The following is a 20,302-nucleotide window of genomic DNA, read 5'->3' on the forward strand; positions in this document are numbered from 1 at the left end:
GTGTTGGTGGGAAGGATCCATATGGCACAGGCTATGAAGCAGTAATTGAGATGAGGGATATCATGTTTGGCAGCGTGTTCAGCAACAGGGCAGTCCACTTGTTTTTTGGCCACAGTTTGTCAGTGGCCATTCATGCTGGCAGACAGCTTGTTGGTTGTCATGCCTACATAGAGTGCAGTACAGTGGTTGCAGCTTAGCTTGTAAATCACATGACTGGTTTCACAGGTAACCCTGCCTTTGATGGGATAGGTGATGTTAGTGACTGGACTAGAGTAGGTGGTGGTAGGAGGATGTATGGGACAGGTCTTGCATCTATTACAGGGGTATGAGCCATGAGGTAAGGGATTGGGGAGCGGGAGTTGTGTAAGGATGGACGAGTATATTGTTTAGGTTTGGTGGACGGTGGAATACATACATGGAATACATACACATATTGCCTCAAACTTTGTGGCCAAATGCAGTGTTAATGACAGCTGTAAAGCTTTGTGTTGCTAATCAACCATTTCTCAAAATGTATTGTAAAAAAAACAGCATATTTTTGTAATTTTATAAAACCAAATTAAACATCATAGCAAGCAAGGAAATTCACAATAAATATCAAGGCAATGTAAAGTGGTGTTAATTTTAAAAAAATGTAAATCACATAAATTATGATTACTAACTCAGTCTGCAAAGACAGATTTACACCCTGGATTCTACCTGGAGGACTACCAAACATAAGATGAGTCTACTAAAATTACTCAGGGTAACAAATATTTGTTTAAAAGTTTGTAACTGCTTGTATTTAATTTAAATAAATATTCCCAATGGATTAGTATATGGTAAGCCATTACTCCCCCCCATGAACCATGGACCTTGCCGTTGGTGGGGAGGCTTGCGTGCCTCAGCGATACAGATAGCCGTACCGTAGGTGTAACCACAACGGAGGGGTATCTGTTGAGAGGCCAGACAAAAGTGTGGTTCCTGAAGAGGGGCAGCAGCCTTTTCAGTAGTTGCAAGGGCAACAGTCTGGATGATTGACTGATCTGGCCTTGTAACAATAACCAAAACGGCCTGGCTGTGCTGGTACTGCGAACGGCTGAAAGCAAGGGGAAACTACAGCCATAATTTTTCCCGAGGGCATGCAGCTTTACTGTATGATTACATGATGATGGCGTCCTCTTGGGTAAAATATTCCGGAGGTAAAATAGTCCCCCATTCGGATCTCCGGGCGGGGACTACTCAAGAGGATGTTGTTATCAGGAGAAAGAAAACTGGCGTTCTACGGATCGGAGCGTGGAATGTCAGATCCCTTAATCGGGCAGGTAGGTTAGAAAATTTAAAAAGGGAAATGGATAGGTTGAAGTTAGATATAGTGGGAATTAGTGAAGTTCGGTGGCAGGAGGAACAAGACTTCTGGTCAGGTGACTACAGGGTTATAAACACAAAATCAAATAGGGGTAATGCAGGAGTAGGTTTAATAATGAATAGGAAAATAGGAATGCGGGTAAGCTACTACAAACAGCATAGTGAATGCATTATTGTGGCCAAGATAGATACGAAGCCCACACCTACTACAGTAGTACAAGTTTATATGCCAACTAGCTCTGCAGATGATGAAGAAATTGAAGAAATGTATGATGAAATAAAAGAAATTATTCAGATTGTGAAGGGAGACGAAAATTTAATAGTCATGGGTGACTGGAATTCGAGTGTAGGAAAAGGGAGAGAAGGAAACATAGTCGGTGAATATGGATTGGGGGACAGAAATGAAAGAGGAAGCCGCCTGGTAGAATTTTGCACAGAGCACAACATAATCATAACTAACACTTGGTTTAAGAATCATGAAAGAAGGTTGTATACATGGAAGAACCCTGGAGATACTAAAAGGTATCAGATAGATTATATAATGGTAAGACAGAGATTTAGGAACCAGGTTTTAAATTGTAAGACATTTCCAGGGGCAGATGTGGACTCTGACCACAATCTATTGGTTATGACCTGTAGATTAAAACTGAAGAAACTGCAAAAAGGTGGGAATTTAAGGAGATGGGACCTGGATAAACTAAAAGAACCAGAGATTGTACAGAGATTCAGGGAGAGCATAAGGGAGCAATTGACAGGAATGGGGGAAATAAATACAGTAGAAGAAGAATGGGTAGCTTTGAGGGATGAAGTAGTGAAGGCAGCAGAGGATCAAGTAGGTAAAAAGACGAGGGCTAGTAGAAATCCTTGGGTAACAGAAGAAATATTGAATTTAATTGATGAAAGGAGAAAATATAAAAATGCAGTAAGTGAAACAGGCAAAAAGGAATACAAATGTCTCAAAAATGAGATCGACAGGAAGCGCAAAATGGCTAAGCAGGGATGGCTAGAGGACAAATGTAAGGATGTAGAGGCCTATCTCACTAGGGGTAAGATAGATACTGCCTACAGGAAAATTAAAGAGACCTTTGGAGATAAGAGAACGACTTGTATGAATATCAAGAGCTCAGATGGAAACCCAGTTCTAAGCAAAGAAGGGAAAGCAGAAAGGTGGAAGGAGTATATAGAGGGTCTATACAAGGGCGATGTACTTGAGGACAATATTATGGAAATGGAAGAGGATGTAGATGAAGATGAAATGGGAGATACGATACTGCGTGAAGAGTTTGACAGAGCACTGAAAGACCTGAGTCGAAACAAGGCACCCGGAGTAGACAATATTCCATTGGAACTACTGACGGCCGTGGGAGAGCCAGTCCTGACAAAACTCTACCATCTGGTGAGCAAGATGTATGAAACAGGCGAAATACCCTCAGACTTCAAGAAGAATATAATAATTCCAATCCCAAAGAAAGCAGGTGTTGACAGATGTGAAAATTACCGAACTATCAGCTTAATAAGTCACAGCTGCAAAATACTAACACGAATTCTTTACAGACGAATGGAAAAACTAGTAGAAGCCAACCTCGGGGAAGATCAGTTTGGATTCCATAGAAACACTGGAACACGTGAGGCAATACTGACCTTACGACTTATCTTAGAAGAAAGATTAAGGAAAGGCAAACCTACCTTTCTAGCATTTGTAGACTTAGAGAAAGCTTTTGACAATGTTGACTGGAATACTCTCTTTCAAATTCTAAAGGTGGCAGGGGTAAAATACAGGGAGCGAAAGGCTATTTACAATTTGTACAGAAACCAGATGGCAGTTATAAGAGTCGAGGGACATGAAAGGGAAGCAGTGGTTGGGAAGGGAGTAAGACAGGGTTGTAGCCTGTCCCCGATGTTGTTCAATCTGTATATTGAGCAAGCAGTAAAGGAAACAAAAGAAAAATTCGGATTAGGTATTAAAATTCATGGAGAAGAAATAAAAACTTTGAGGTTCGCCGATGACATTGTAATTCTGTCAGAGACAGCAAAGGACTTGGAAGAGCAGTTGAATGGAATGGACAGTGTCTTGAAAGGAGGATATAAGATGAACATCAAAAAAAGCAAAACGAGGATAATGGAATGTAGTCTAATTAAGTCGGGTGATGCAGAGGGAATTAGATTAGGAAATGAGGCACTTAAAGTAGTAAAGGAGTTTTGCTATTTGGGGAGCAAAATAACTGATGATGGTCGAAGTAGAGAGGATATAAAATGTAGGCTGGCAATGGCAAGGAAAGCATTTCTGAAGAAGAGAAATTTGTTAACATCCAGTATTGATTTAAGTGTCAGGAAGTCATTTCTAAAAGTATTCGTATGGAGTGTAGCCATGTATGGAAGTGAAACATGGACGATAAATAGTTTGGACAAGAAGAGAATAGAAGCTTTCGAAATGTGGTGCTACAGAAGAATGCTGAAGATTAGATGGGTAGATCACATAACTAATGAGGAAGTATTGAATGGGATTGGGGAGAAGAGAAGTTTGTGGCACAACTTGACCAGAAGAAGGGATCGGTTGGTAGGACATGTTCTGAGGCATCAAGGGATCACCAATTTAGTATTGGAGGGCAGCGTGGAGGGTAAAAATCGTAGGGGGAGACCAAGAGATGAATACACTAAGCAGATTCAGAAGGATGTAGGTTGCAGTAGGTACTGGGAGATGAAAAAGCATGGAGAGCTGCATCAAACCAGTCTCAGGACTGAAGACCACAACAACAACAACAACAACAACAAGCCATTACTTCTGTTGAAGATGATCCTTGTGAAGGATATCCCTCTGTTTATTCACAGATGGAAACACCAGAAAAATGCACATTATACTAATGCACAGTGGATGTTTAAATATGTGAGAAAGAGTTGATACTGTAAGCTTATTAGAATAAAGTGTGGTACATTTTCCATGAAGAGTTAACCATGAGATTAATTCATTCATTGGTTTGTAGATCCCATTAAGAAGGAAAGCCTACAAGAATGTGGAATATGTCAAGATCAAAATTAATGAACAAAAAGAATCATATAAGATGGATGCAAATTTTTTTGAATTGTGAGCATTAGTATTTATGAAAATGAATTTATCAGCAGTGTGCACTTAAAAAGAATCAAACTGATTTGTGCAGAATTTTGTTGCTCTGGATGAAAAGTTGATATACCACTTCAGGACATGAATGAAACAACAATTAAAGGAACAGAACAAATTTTATGACCCTGCATCAAAATAGGAAAAAGTCATTGCCAAGTCTTACTGAATTACTCAATGACTGAACTAGAAACAGCCATAATTATAACTGATGAATACCACTCAACTCATCAGGATCATGTAAAAGAAGTGTGTTAGAAGAGGTCATGGTTACAAAAGAAAAAATTCATCATCCACCAAAACAATGAATGCTGCTTTAACAATGGAAAAAATAAGTATTTAAAGCACAGATGGCTTTACAATAATGTTTGAGGGGTGATAATGACATACAGCCATCTGCAAAATCCAAATCTTTCATTAAAGAAAGATCTTAGATGAACATAATATTAATGTGGCTAAAAAAACTTCTAGGAAAAAAAATTGTTTCAGGCAAGCAGTTTAGCTCATCGTTATACAATTTTTTTGCTGTATGTTTTATATTAAGATACTTACAAAAATATTGTCTCAGAGTATACTCACAATTAGTGAAGGTCTTCAAACTGAAATACTATGAAATTTTAATGCGACATTCTGAGTACAATCTGACATATAAACTGAAATAAAAAGTGATTTAAATATATCTAACATGAATTATTGACATGTCCACAAATCATTAATATGAAGCTGTCATTGGAATTTTCAGTTTCCGGCACTTTACTGCTGGCAAAGTTTGTTGAACGGAATATATTTGAGATATATGGATCCATATTCTTCCCAGGCCTTATCATAAGCACCTTCAGTGGTGGGTGGGAGAGTTTATGTGCTCTGATGAGGTCAAGAGCTGTACCGACACTACATAACTACTGGCAGGGTCACCCAAGCCAGAGTGGTCTTGACTGAGGAGCCAGACGAAGTGTATGCCACACCATAGGCTACGGGGGGCTCTATAGGCTAGGTCGTCAACCCCTCTAGACGAATTAACCCTGAAATGAAACCTTGGTCCTCCAGGTTAGGCGTTGGGCGCAGGGTGGATTCCCCTGGCTTGTAAAAAATCCATTATTGTGAATAATTCAGCGAGAATGCCAGACTGCCCCTACATAGACAAACTATGCTAGGAAACAGGAATATGGATTTATTGGTGCTTAAACTTGGAACATGGAATGTGAGTACGCAGAAGAGGTGCTAAGGTATGGAATGGGAGTTGCACTGCAGGAAATCAGGTGGAAGGGAAGAGGAGAGATTTATAAGCAGAAATTCTCCATGTACTATTCCGAGAAAGATGAAAGACTAGGGGAGTATGGACTTGGGTTTATAGTCTCCAAGGATAGTGTAGATCAGTTATTGCTTTTACCCCATATAATGAAAGAATATGTACTCTGCATGTGAAGGGCAAATTTCACAATGTGACCTTTGTGAATGTATATGCACCAGCAGAAGAATCAGATGAAGATACTGTGGGCATCTTCTGTGATCAACTACAGGAGGTGTGTGACAGAATACCCAGATATGATTCCCAAGTAATTCTTGGTGACTATAATGCAAAACTAGGAAAGGAAGAGGCATTCAGAAGTGTGTTTGGTAAGGAAAGTCTGCATGAAGAAACTAATAATATTGGTATGAGGGTTGCCCAGTTTGATTCTGCAGTCAATTTGAAGGCAGTAAGTACCTGTTCTCTAAGGAAAAATATCTACAAAGGGACATGGAAAATACCAGGAACAAATGAAGCAAACCAAATAGACCGTATATTGATATCAAAGAGGTGGGCATCCGATATGGAATATGTGCGCACTTCATAATGTCTTGATTGTTAGGGATAGGGTAACTGTCGTTTAGTGTTTGAGAGTTGAGAGCTCTGTAATAACCACTTAGTCCAACAGGACTGTTCTTCTTGGATGCTAGTTTGATAGCTGAGTTGCAGGAGCTGTCTGAGGGTAAACTGTACCTGAGTGTAGCAGTTTGTTGACCACCACTTTTGCTGCCTGTAGAAGAGCTGAGGTCAGGCAGCATGCTTTGTGGTGGACTAGTGGGCTGCAGGTCTTGAGAATTTGATGCACTGTATCATTACAGGTGACGCATTGATGAAAGTATGCTCCTCATGCGGAGTGGGTGGAACACATGGGCAATGCACTGGTTAGCTGGGCAGAAGGTGCCGTACTTACCAGTGTGTGATGGTGTGGTCAGGAGCACCTGCTGTGTAGTTGCCTGAGGTGGAAGCAATAGGACATGGCTATGGTGGTTAGGGGTGGTAGGCGTACAGGTAATACCAGTTGTGCGTGAGAGTCTCTCATATAGCTCAAGCACAAGTGCAAATGCAACAGATAAGCTGTGAATATATTGAAGCAGGACATGGACCCAGCCTGTTGTCTGGGATGGAGAGTTGTCGACAGATGTAGGAGCAGCTTCAGGCATGCCCCAGGGAAGTGTGTGGAGATCCTTGATGATTTGGCTCAAAATGTTAATAGTCACCACAGACTTTTTGAAAATGATGCATTACATATAATGAAATACTTATTTTTCCAGCTGCAGAAAAATCCAATCAGAGCTTCATAATATCTGAAAGTGGTGCAAAGAACGAAATGTAAAATTGTGCATTTCACAGAATACAGAAAAGTAGAATTCTATGTGCAACATCAGTGAACTCATATAAATATCTAGGTGCAACAATCTGTCGAGATATGAAATAGAATAAACACTTAAGCTCAGATGTAAGTAAAACAAATGGCAGATTTCAGTTCATCAGTAGGATACAGGAAAAATGCAATCAGTCTATTGTTATTATTATTACTGTTTACAAAACAGTTTTACGATGATATGTTGCTCAGAATGCTTCCACTACTCATCCCCTTCAGTTAATTTAAGCTAATTTAATTTCAAACTGATATTCATACAGTTACTATGTGTGTCTGTTAACAGTGCTATGCAGTTGTTTTTCAAATATATAACTGTCTTCTGAAGCATGTGGTGATGATATGGTGTGTTATATATGTACTTTTCTAATGAGAGATTCTAGTTCGTAGACGTTCCTTGGCTGATGCAGATTTTTTGTTGCTGCTGCACTAGCTTCAGATGGTTGTATTCTACATCCATCAGTGGTGTGATGCACTGTTATGTCTTGGTTTTGAAGAATTCACATTTCTTTATGTTGCATTTGAGGCCCTTTTCTTTCAGTTGTGTCAAAAGCATGCACAAATTCTTCATGTGCTCATCCACATTTGTGTCTCTAACAATTATATTGTCCAAGTAATTGGCACATCCTGATGTGGTACTTCTGATTTGTTCCACAAATCACTGGTATGTCACAGGAGCACTTGCTATACCAAGTGGTAATCTCTGTAATCAAACAGTCAAAGTGTAGTATTGACAACTGTCATATTTTCAGATTCTTCATTCAGTTTAAATTGGAGATATGCATCTGATAAATCTATTTTTGTAAAAAAATTGCCATTGCTGATTTTCTGAGAGAGCTCCTCAGGCCTTTGAATCAGATACTTACTTGTTTCTAGCTGTGGGTTTACAGTCACTTTGAAATCTCCACAGATTCTTATTGATCCATTTGGCTTTGTTACAGACACAATTGGTGTAGCTCATTGACTGTTCTTTACTGACTAATGTGTTTTCTTCTTTGATCAGTCTTTCAGTTTCTTTTTTAGCTTTATTGATCATAGCAAATGGTACTGGTGTGTACTTGAACAATTTTGGTGTAGTTCATGCCTTCAATTTCAGGACTGCTTTGTAAATTTTGCAAGTGCATAAGGCAAGCTGAAAAAAAGATGAATGATCCTGGCGAATATTCTGCTCATATTCTTTAATGTTATTTTGATACACCAAGTTTGTGATCAGTGACTTATTTTTGCTGATATTTAAATTGAATGGACTGAACCAGTTCATGCCAAAGAGAAAGGTTTTTCCCAAGAGTCAATAATATTTAATGGAAGCTCTTTGGTTGTTCCAGGTGAACCTTCTATATTTTTACCCTTGATTGTTTTCACAGATTATTGAGTAGCTTCATATGCTTCAGCAATCTTTAAAATTTCATCCAGAAAGGACTGCTGTACAGCATTGCTGAATTCCCCACTGTATGCAGTAATGATATCTCTGATTGATCTGTCACTGTAAGCAATCTCTTGACCATCATGTTTACATATGAAGTAGCAGTCCCTTGCAGCACCACATAAATGAGCCACATATTCTGGAAATGTTAGCCCAGGTTTCTTTTTTTGTGCTGAGGATTTTGTAAGTGGCCACCGATAAATACATTTTTGGTTTAATTTAGTACTTTAAATTCCTCTCTCCAGGAATGATGTGAAGAAAGTTGTTAACACATCTAAAGGCTTTTTTTTGTAGTTTCACTAATGTCTCTACATGTTTATTGTCCACATTTGTCTATATTGTAATACCTTTAAATAAGTGTTGCTAGTTTAGGCCAGAGTAAATTGTTATATGCTTTTGCAATTAATTTTTCAAGTTTTCCCCATTAGAAACATATTGGCACCTTTTAGACAAGTGAAGCAGCAAATGGCAAATACTGCCCACCAAGGGGATGTCGTTGAATTACAGTTGAATGAACAAATGATGCTATCATTAAACATATACTTGACTTGCTGGCAGGTGTGGAAGCAGTGACCTTGTCTCCCATGCTGCTCCTCAGGAAGGGAATGTGAGCATAATGCTCCTCATATCTCTCACACTGACTAGAATTTGGCAACAGGAAAGAAACTGACCATTTGGTAAAACTGCTGGAAATTGGCAATCATATTCATTATTTGCTTGTAGGCATAGGGTTTTGTTCCAGACTATGACCATGGTTGGAATAAATGCATGGCAGTAAAGAAGCGAGCATGAGGATAGCAGGTGCAGGAAACTAACATAATACATATATCAATGAAAATTATCAGTTTTTGAAAATATAACTAGATGGATAAAAAATCTACTCACCAAGCATTGGCAGGAAAAAATAATATGAAAGTTAAATGTGCAAGCTTTCAGCGCCAGTGGCTCCTTTTTCTGGCTAAAGTGTTGAAAGGAAAGGAAAGATGGATGAATGAAAAGGACTGGCCAAACTAAGCAAATGAGGAGAGTTACAGAAAAGTCACCCACAACCGCCTATCAGGGGAGACTTACTGGATGGGATGAGATTTGAAAATCTAAGAACTTACACGTGGAAGGCAGGATAGTAAGCAAGATGGAGATTACAGACAAAACATCATGCAACGGTTAATAAGAGCAACAACATAAGTGCATTATATGCGGCAGATGTAGGGGGGGCGGGGGGGGGGGGGGGGTAGACAGGCAAGAAAATAAAAGACAGAGAAAACTAAAGGGAGTGAAGGAAGGAATAGTTACTCAGAAGATATGCTGAGACAGAAGAAATTAACGTAAATTAAGGCCAGGTTGATGGCAAGAACCAAGGACATGCTGCAACACCAGTTCGCACCTGTGTAGTTCTGAGAAACTGGTGTTAGGGGGAAGAATCCAGATGGCATGTGTGGTGAAGCAGGCACTGAGGTCATGCCTGTTACATTGCAGAGCATGCTCAGCATCAGGATATTGTGTTTTGCCAGAATGCACCCTCAATCTTTGCCCATCCATCCTAACTGATAAGTTGGTGGTAGCCATACCAATGTTGAAGACTGAACAGTGTTCACTTACTGGTACATAACATGTATTGTTTCACAGCTGGCTCTCCCTTTGGTGGTATATGTTTTACCAGATGGTGATATGTGGGTGCATAAGACAAGTGTTGCATTGGGGGCAATCACAGGGGTAACAGCAACAGTATGTGCAAGAGGAGCATAGACTATAACTAGGAACTTTTTTTTAGCAGAAAGGGGTTATTTTAGGTGTGGTGGGCAAAATGTCAGACAGAATGGATCTCAGTGGCAGCTTTTTTGAAGGAGCAGATTACTATTTTCAAGGACAGGATAGCACTGACTGAGTGACAAGAGGTGTACTCCTGAATTGTTTTTTCAGGGGATCAGCAGTACCAGAATTCAGTGTAATGGCTTGAGAAATTTGCTTTTGAACTAGGATGGTGGGTATTTATATCCAATGAAGGCTGAGGTGAGAATGGTGGTGTATTGCTGTATAGAGTCTGCATCCAGACCAACATATTTGCCCAGTATGCCAGTGCAGAATGGCAGGGAATGTTTCACAAGGAATGAATGTCAACTGTCAAAATGTAAGTTCTCTTGTTTGTTAGTAGTGGTAATGTGAACGGAAATGTGTAACTAACCCTCAGTGAGGATGAGGTCAACATCAAGGAAAGTGGCATCAGATTCAGAATAGGACCATGTGAAAGTTAATTGGGGGACTTTATTTAGAAATTGCAAAAATTTTAATGAGTCAGTCTCACAATTAGTGAGGTCCTGTTCCATATCCCATGCCACTTTCCTTCATGTTGACCTCACCCTCACTGAGGGTTAGTTACACACTTCTGTTCACATTAAAGCTACTAACAAACAACAGTACTTATACACTATGTGATCAAAAGTATCCAGACACCCCCAAAAACATACTTTTTTCATATTACATGAATTGTCTGCCACCTTCTTGCTTCTCTATGTTGAAAAGCAATTCAGGGATGGCGATTGCATCTTTCAACACGATTGAGCACCTGTTCATAATACACGGCCTGTGGCGGAGTGGTTACACAAAAATAACATCCCTGTAATGGAATGGCCTGCACAGAGTTCTGACCTGAATCCTAAGGAACACCTTTGGGTTGTTTTGGAACGCCAACTTCATGCCAGGCCTCACCGACTGACATTGATACCTCTCCTCAGTACAGCACTCCTTGAAGAATGGGCTGCCATTCCCCAAGAAACCTTCAAGCACCTGACTGAATGTATTCCTCCGAGAGTGGAATCTGTCATCAAGGTTAAGGGTGGGCCAACACCATATTGAATTCCAGCATTACCGATGGAGGGTGCCATGAACTTGTAAGTCATTTTCAGCCAGGAGTCCAGATACTTTTGATCACATAGTGTATTTTGACAGTTAGCATCCTTTCCATGTCAACTTTTCCCTCCCATACAGCCTGGTATTCAAAACAAACACATTGTTTCTGGTACAGACTCTTTACAGCAGTACACGGCCATTGCAACCTTAACCTTCATTAGGTGTAATTACCCCACCAGCCTAGTTCAAAAGCAGGTTTCTCATAACATTGAATCCTTGTACTGCTAATACCTCAAATGCACAACTCACTGAGTACTATCCTGGTCTTCAATGTATTAATTAGCTATTTCAATGGGGCAATGACTTCCTAAAATTGTGCCCTGAAATGGGTCCCATTGTGTCTGAAATTTTGCCCACCACATTTCAATAGCCAGGCCCTTCTCTTAGCACTATGTGTTTATGTGTTTAAGACACCTCTCTTGTGTAAAGAATGATCTTTATAAATATCCATGCTTGTTCAGAGTGTTTATCTTCAAATATCACAATGCTATTTAAGTTATGTAAATTGACATATGTAAGTCATATAACTCAAAAAATATCATCAATGCTTGTACATGAAGATGTGTTTTTTATTGAACAAATTGTATATCATATTATGCTGGAAAATTAAGATTGTTAGTTACTGGTAAATTAGGCAAACATCTTAAAGGAAACAAAACATTAAATTGATTTGTATGTTATCTGTCATAAGCAATAAAAACAAGAAAATCAGTATCTGTCATAAGCAATAAAAACTAGAAAATCAGTAACATTTTGTTCCCTTTGTTATTGTCTGCTGAAAGGTAAAAATGGCATTTTCACTTGCTCTGCTTTTAGACAATACTCCACTAGCACTTCTCACACATTATTAATTTTTACAGCTAGTCCCTATGGCGAACACACCCCTTTTGAAGCAGATTGGTTGCAGTGAGCAGCCTCCCACACCATGTCCCATCTTGCATCAGTACAGTTGGTGCTACAAAAGTAGGCACATAATATTGTAGGTGTGGCACAACTCAGTGTTGTTACCTTCAGGATATTATGTTTGTTGTGAGTTCATTCAAGCCTCTTTATTGATATGTAGTTTGGGCACTCTGGTCTGTAAGGAGCTAGACACCTGTTGTTTATGTCTCATTCAGTGACCCTCTTTGTAAGTGGCCTCACTCTTGTGCTTGTGGTGCTATTGTTTCTCATTCCAGAAGGTTAATTTCAGATATGTTACCCTCTTCTTTTAGTCTTGTGTGTATGGCTAAGGTGCAGAAGTGATCCATACAATCCTGCAATATTGGCTTGTGACATGACAAGTAGCACGTGCCATTATCCATGGCTTCACATCGTCCTATTCTGCTACTTCTTGTGTGAGTGTACCCCTACTCCAGCTCCCACTCTTAAGGTTCCAGTATCGAGCTCCTTATTGGCATTGACTGGGTCATCACGATGACTGCCACTCAATGAGTGGACCACAGTGAGTGCTCTCACTGCAGTGACATATACCTCAGGCCACTCATCCTTCTCCCACCTCTCGTGAGACCTCAGTGCTAGTATTGCTCATGTGCCTACATCATGCTCCATACATGAAAAAAATATGCCTGCATCTAAATTACTGCATAATGTACATAATACTCATGTTACAATAGTGATAATAATAATAATTCAACAGATGTACGCATATTTTTGTGTTGTTAAAAATCTCTATTTGTATTTCTTTATTTTCATAACATAGTTCAGCCGCGGCCCTTCATCTGGCGGCCTGCACAGTGCAATATGAATACAGTGCTGTGACAAGGAAATCTTTTGAGTTACAAGGCATGAAGTTACTACCTTCACATAAGGACGGAAGTACTATTATGACAAGCACAGCTAGCTGACAAATTCTCATCTGCTGGCTGCATATACAGGGTGTTTCACTAACTGTGTTCGCCTCTGTAAGTTGCGAAGTAATAGGTGACAGAAATATTTATTGTGGTAGGTCACCATAAGAAAAGTTACACTGTCTGTGGAGCTATGAACATAGTTTATTGTGTTATTATTCAAAGAGTTACAGCAAAAAGATACAATTTTTTTAAATGGAACAATAGTTGTTTCTATCATGCACTGGAATCAATGACACCAGCTGTGTATACATCGATTTAAATTACATTCCTATCACTTTTAGTTTGGGAGCTACAACCCTTCAGAGTTTCAGGGGCATATATCGCACACGCTGCGCATAACGCAATGTGCTTTCTAAATGTGGTGCGGCCGAGATGTAATGTCGCCAGTGTCATGGAGCGAGAAGCTTCCTCGGTGTGCTGTGAGGCAGCTGACTGTCACCGCACACGGCCATATACCTGACAGTCCAAGCCACACAAACAACTGGGGCTCAGTATACCACAGTTACTGACATCAGATGAAGATGGCATACATGAACAACGAGTATGTTGACATGTTGCTGATGCTCGGCAAGTGCTGACGCGGTGCCACTGAAGCAGGATGGTGTACTCCATGAGATATCCTAGGTGAAGAGCTCCGGCAGCCATTATGTTCTTATGTGCCAAACAATGACTTCAGGAAACAGGCAGCTGCAGTAACAGACAAAGAACTGCAAGAAGTGAGGAGATGGAGATGTTTGTTTTAGCTGCAGTACACCATGATCCTCATGTCAGCTTACGAGCCATTGCTGCAGTTGCTGGTGTCAGTCTTACATCTGTGTGACATATAGTACACAGCCACAGGTTTCACCTGTACCACCTGTCACTGACCCAGGGGCTGCAGGGGAACGATTTCCATGTGAGAGTTACATTCTGTGAACGGGCCATGCATAATTTCACACAGGAGTCTTTAGAAGGTGTTATGTTCTCTGGTGAGTCCACGTTCACAAATTATGGTGCAGTGAATCGTCATAACATGCACAACTGGGCCGCAGACAATCCTTGGTAGGTACGACCTGTCAACCGTCAATGTAGGTGGTCTATTAATGTATGGTGTGGAATCCTTGGGGATGAAATCATCAGTCCACACTACTTTACAGGTACACTGACAGTGAGTTATATCACGCATTTATAGTTGACAGTTTGGGTGGTCTCCTTGAACATGTGAGTCTACACACGAAAGTCCATATGTGGATGCAGTACAATGGTCACCCAGCCAATTCTGTGTGTGCTGTTGTGGAAGAGCTAAACAACAGGTTTGCAGGAAGGTGGTTGGGGCACCATGGTCCTCATTTATGGCCCACAAGGTCACCCGATTTAACATCATCAGATTTCTTTTTGTGGGGATATCTAAAGGATCGTGTTTATGTCACTGAGCCCACATCCCCAGATGATCTAAAATGGCGCATCGCGGATGCGTGTTGCTCCGTGACACCAGTGATGTTACATCTGTGCATTCAGGAAAGTGGACACACATTTGAACATCTCATTTAAATCAGTTTACCACCCACCACACAGCCATGTATTATGTACAGTGTGTGGTATGTGCCCCTGAAACTTTGAAGGGTTGTAGCTCCCAAACTAAAAGTGATAGGAATATAATTTAAATTGATGTATACACAGCTGGTGTTACTGATTCCAGTGCATGATAGAAACAACTATTGTTCCATTTAAAAAATTGTATCTTTTTGCTGTAACTCTTTGGATAATAACACAATAAACTATGTTCATAGCTCCGCAGACTGTGTAACATTTCTTATAGTGGCCTACTGCAATAAATATTTCCGTTGCCTATTACTTTGTAACTTACAGAGGCAAACACATCTAGTGAAACACCTTGTATGTCATATTTATGGTACTGTGCACATTATGATAAAAATAACACTACGGAAAATATTTGCAAAAAGAAAAAGAGAAATTTTGAGGGGAAGAAAAAGAGAATGGGTAAAAGTTCATCTGCTTTGTTACAAGTCACTATGACTATGTGAAACTTGTGTTAGTCCTGTATAGTTTTAATAATGGAAACTCATTTGGGAGATGCAAATAACGGAAGCAAAAAGGTAACAGTTCACCTTATAGTTGGGGCATTGATCGTTCAGTAAAGACATAAACGAGTCTTAAAACTTCACTATGTTTTTGGTTGAGTCCTTCAGAGTTAACAAAGGTTGTGCTTTTTCTGTCATCAGTGCATGAAACTAATGAAGTAGACACTTCTACAGGAAAGTCTGTTGTAAATCTGGACTACAGTGCAACAAAAGATGGCGTAGAGACTGTTGATTGCATGTGTGCATTGTACTCCTCTCAGAGGACAACAAGAAGATGGCTCTTGACCTTGTTTTTCCAGTATCTGGATATTTCTGGAATTAATTGCCAAGTGCTGTTCTTCACAAATAATCCAGATAAAAGGTTCAGAAGAAGAACGTACCTCACAAAATCTGATCTTGGCTGTAATGGAGAGCCAGTTGAAAGAAAGGGCTCAACTCTTTACTTTAGCAAGGGACATCCAAGGATTTCTGTCATACTATCAATCAATACCTGTACCAAAGAGCTTGTTGGAAGGTGCTATCTTTGTGGTGGTAAAATAAATAACAAAACTACTGTGACTTGCAACAGTTGCAAAAGATTTTTTTGCAAGCAACACAGCTACAGCATTGTGGCTTGTAATGACTGCAGAGCTGCTCCAGGGGAACAGACTGTGTGATTTTTGATATGTCTTCATGATATTTTTTTCTTAATTGGATGTCTTGTTCTTTTGATGACCATACAGTGTGTCCATTTCTCTTAAATATACATTTTCTAAGACTTGCTTTAATAAAGGTCTACAATAGCACTGAAATCTCTGGTTATAACAGTCTTACTTGTAGCTCAAAAACCCGTCTATAAATACTACCAGAAAATGGAAAAAATTGTCAGTTAAATGATATTTAATGTTAGGCAGCACTGAGTGCTGCATGCACTTGCTGGCATAATTATCTTCAGTGTGCCTGCCACACGGTTAAATTGCACTGCTGCTCAAATGGGATGAGTGGCTGTATTGGATAGAGTGAGTTAGGGGAGAGAGGTGATGGGGACCAGAGGGAGTGTTGGAGAGAAGGGTGGCTGACTGTCAGGGAGGGAGAGAGACCAGTGCACAAGATAGAAATGTGATACTGGTGAGCTAGTTCCAGTGCAGGCAGGGGATTTTCATGTGGTTTGTATTCACATGAGGAGTGTGCTGGTAGAGGGAGATTGATGAGAGAAGTGATATGAATGTAAAATGAGTGGAGTGGCATGGGAACAATGGTATAGGTGATTGTGGTGGAAGGGCTGTTGGAGAATGAGAGCAGGGGGATTGTGAGATCAAAGGATGCATTGTAAGCACATAATTCAGAAAAGCTGAGCAGGAGAGGAGGGATCCAGATGGCACAGGCTGAAGCAACCATCAGCCATTGAAGTCAAGCATCCTGCGCTCAGTGGTGTGTTCCATCACTGGGTGGTTAACTCTGCTCTTGGTCACAGTTTGATACTATCCATTCATCCATTTGCACAGCTCATCATGTGTTCCATGTCAGCTCTGGCTTTAGTGGTCAGTTTCAAAGAATTGTGTTGTACTATTGATAAGCCTCTTCCAGAATGAGATTTTCACTCTGTAGCAGAGTGTGCGCTGATATGAAACTTCCTGGCAGATTTAAAATGTGTGCCAGACCGAGACTTGAACTCGGGACCTTTGCCTTTCATGGGCAAGTGCTCTACCAACTGAGCTACCCAAGCACGACTCACGCCCTGTCCTCACAGCTTTACTTCTGCCAGTACCTCGTCTCCTACCTTCCAAACTTTGCAGAAGCTCTCCTGCGAACCTTGCAGAACTAGCACTCCTGAAAGAAAGGATATTGCAGAGACATGGCTTAGGCAAAGCCTAGGGGATGTTTCCAGAATGAGATTTTCACTCTGCAGTGGAGTGTGTGCTGATATGAAACTTCCTGGCAGATTAAAACCATGTAAGCCTCTTGCATATGACAGTGGAGGGATGGCTTAGTGGTGTTCTCCACACTTTATGCTGAGAAGTAGAATGCTGTCAGTCAGTGCCAGAGTGCAAATAGTTTCATAGGAAAGATGCAAACTCTTAAAGTCATCTGTGACTTGCTTTAAGAGGCTGTTCTGTGTGGAGTAGTAATGCATGTTATCCAGAAGTTGTGAAGTGTGTGAATACCTTATCCAACTCAAAACATACAATCACCTGAGTGTTGACTTCCAGACTGGGAGCCATAGGAGGTCAAGTGAGAGTACCCACATATTTTCTTGGGAAAATGATTTAAAGTTGCTCTAAAATTTATTTTTTAACATAGAACAATATTTTAACTTTTGTGATGTCTTTTCTGCCAAGTATGCCCTGGGACCAAAGAAAGTCAACAGTGTCCCACAATGGGCTACAATTTTGACGATAAAATCTTCTCAGATTGAAAGTTGAGTCAATGCTTTGTTCTCCAGCAACGTTTCAACAAGTAGGGAATTTGACTTGGCTGTCAACCCAAGAAGATTTTATCATTAAGATTTGCTGAGATAGCCTGCATTCTCATATATGATGAAATTTTGTAACACACAGTAAAATATCAGCAGTATAAGTAAAAGGTAGATAGTTACTCACCACAAAGATGACATATTGAGCTACAGACAGGAACAACTAAAAGACATTAAAATGTATAATTTATGACCACACATACTCACCACAAAGGTGACATATTGAACCACAGATGGCCACAACAAAAAGACACTAAAATGTGGATTTTAATACCACACATATAATGGGTGATGCTTCCTTCTCTGCATGTGGTAGTTTTACTGTGCAGTATTAGTGTGCATATATGTGTATGTTATCAGTTTTCAGTTTCATTAGAGTCTCTGTGGAACAGCACTGCATTGTTGCCATGCTAAGACCCTTTGGTTATCAAGATCAAACATTAGTCTGGTGTGAATGCACCCAAATGGGATACAGTTCAGAGTCTTTTTTTTCAGTACTTAAAATAAATTCCAAGTATTCAACATATGACTGGAAGAATTTATTTTTGGTTAGGTTTCATTTTGTTAGAACTGCTTGCACCGAGTGAAATTAGATACTGCATATAATTTTGACATATCTTGTCAATGACAGTGATATCATTCAAATAATTTTCTTGTGCAAGTATATTCTGTTTGAGTTGTACTTAGGAACAAGATATTTTGGGCTTTCTGATCATTCCAAGTAGTAAAAGTTGATATGCATGATGTCCAAATGATTTATTAATTCTCTTGATCCAGTTTAATTTTCCACCAATAGGCAAACTGTAGTTAGGCATAATAGAAATCAATTTGAGAAGTGTGTAGTCTTCCCTTTAATATGGGCGTTAATATTGGCTTCAACGTCACCTGTCATTCTATTAGGCATGGTTTCTTAATCACCATCAGATTGCCTCAGAAGCTATACAAAATGAGTTTAATCACCTTTAGTGTTCCCAGGTGATTTAATTTTGCCATAATGACATCTTCTACTGTACAGGTGATGGAACTTATTTTAAAAAGTCAGCAAGAGCCTGGAAAGATATTGTTCTGGATACCAAATTAACTAATTTATGGAAAAGCCATAAAAGCACCAAAACAAAAAATACTATCTGATATTGGAACTGAAGCCATTAAGATGATAGCATGCAAATAAATATGGCCATCATTAATTTATTCAGTAATGGGGTTTACCATTAATATAGTGTGAGTGGAAAATTTAAAAAAAATGTTGCTTAGTACTGCTGTGACATACTATTAGTGGAGAGCATGTTTTGTGGGACTGTGAGTATTCCTTGTTTTAATGTGAATGTTGGCATGTAGTATACATTTAAATTTACTTAAAGCTGTATGGTTCTTTGGACATAGAATTCCTTGCATGCTGCTGTGGATATTTGATTGACGATATTGGTGAAAGGGAGTAATGCCATGGTGGATAATCCATAGATTTCTATAAAGCAACTTTGTGTAAAGCAGTGTCTACCATTATAATTCAATGAAAGCTATGCTGACTTAATAGAGTATTGTAACACTGTCCATTTGTCCTTCAATGTTTTTTACCCCTGTATTGCCTTGCAAGTGCAAATAAACAGCTTATGTTACATAAAAATCGTGAAAAATTGTAAAAACTTCTTCGACAAAGGAATGCTATAATTTTATCCATGTGGTGTGGACACACCTTGTCTAATGAGTGCCTAATAAGTATGTCTTTAATCAAGGAGCCCATATAAACTATTGAACACACTAATTTACTAATGATGACATAGAACATGCATATCAGTGACCAATGTTCTAACTGTGTTTGTGATTTCTGCCAATCATTAAATCCAGTTAAGCTGTCTCTAAATGAATCTTGGTTCACTGAAATGGAGAGAAATTTGGTTTACCCACTATCCACATCAGACCATGACAAAAATAAGCCCAAAATAAACCAGGAAAGGTTGCCCGAAAAACATAGAAATAGGGCTGAAGAATGGGAAGTGGATGTTTCATTGCTCCATAGTATCATTAAACAGGCTAAATTCTGGAGCAGCTATAGGTGGAGACTGAGAGCCTTAACTGGAAATAAAAAATCTGGCATAAAATTGTTTATGTTGCTCCTGATTTTGTTGTAACAGTACCAGTTGTTTTTGGTGGTGTTATCTTACTGGTGGTAGATCTGAAACAGTGACAGATGCATTGTGAATCATAAATAACATATGAAATTTGGAAATCCTCATTCACACTGTTGAGGTATTGCCTGAAATTATTTCATTGAGCTGAACATGAAAATATGTACCTACCATTTCTTGAAACTGGGGCTTACAATGGCTACTGTCTAGCAGCAGTATTTCTATCTTCCAACAGTACTTTCTGTATTGAGTCTTTTGATTTTGGCTGAAGTCTGCTGCATTTTTTGTGTGTGTGTTCTTGTATCGGAGGCTTCTGTCCATTCAACTCTGAC

The sequence above is a fragment of the Schistocerca piceifrons genome, chromosome 5 (assembly GCF_021461385.2).
Source record: "Schistocerca piceifrons isolate TAMUIC-IGC-003096 chromosome 5, iqSchPice1.1, whole genome shotgun sequence".
NCBI lineage: Eukaryota > Metazoa > Arthropoda > Insecta > Orthoptera > Acrididae > Schistocerca > Schistocerca piceifrons.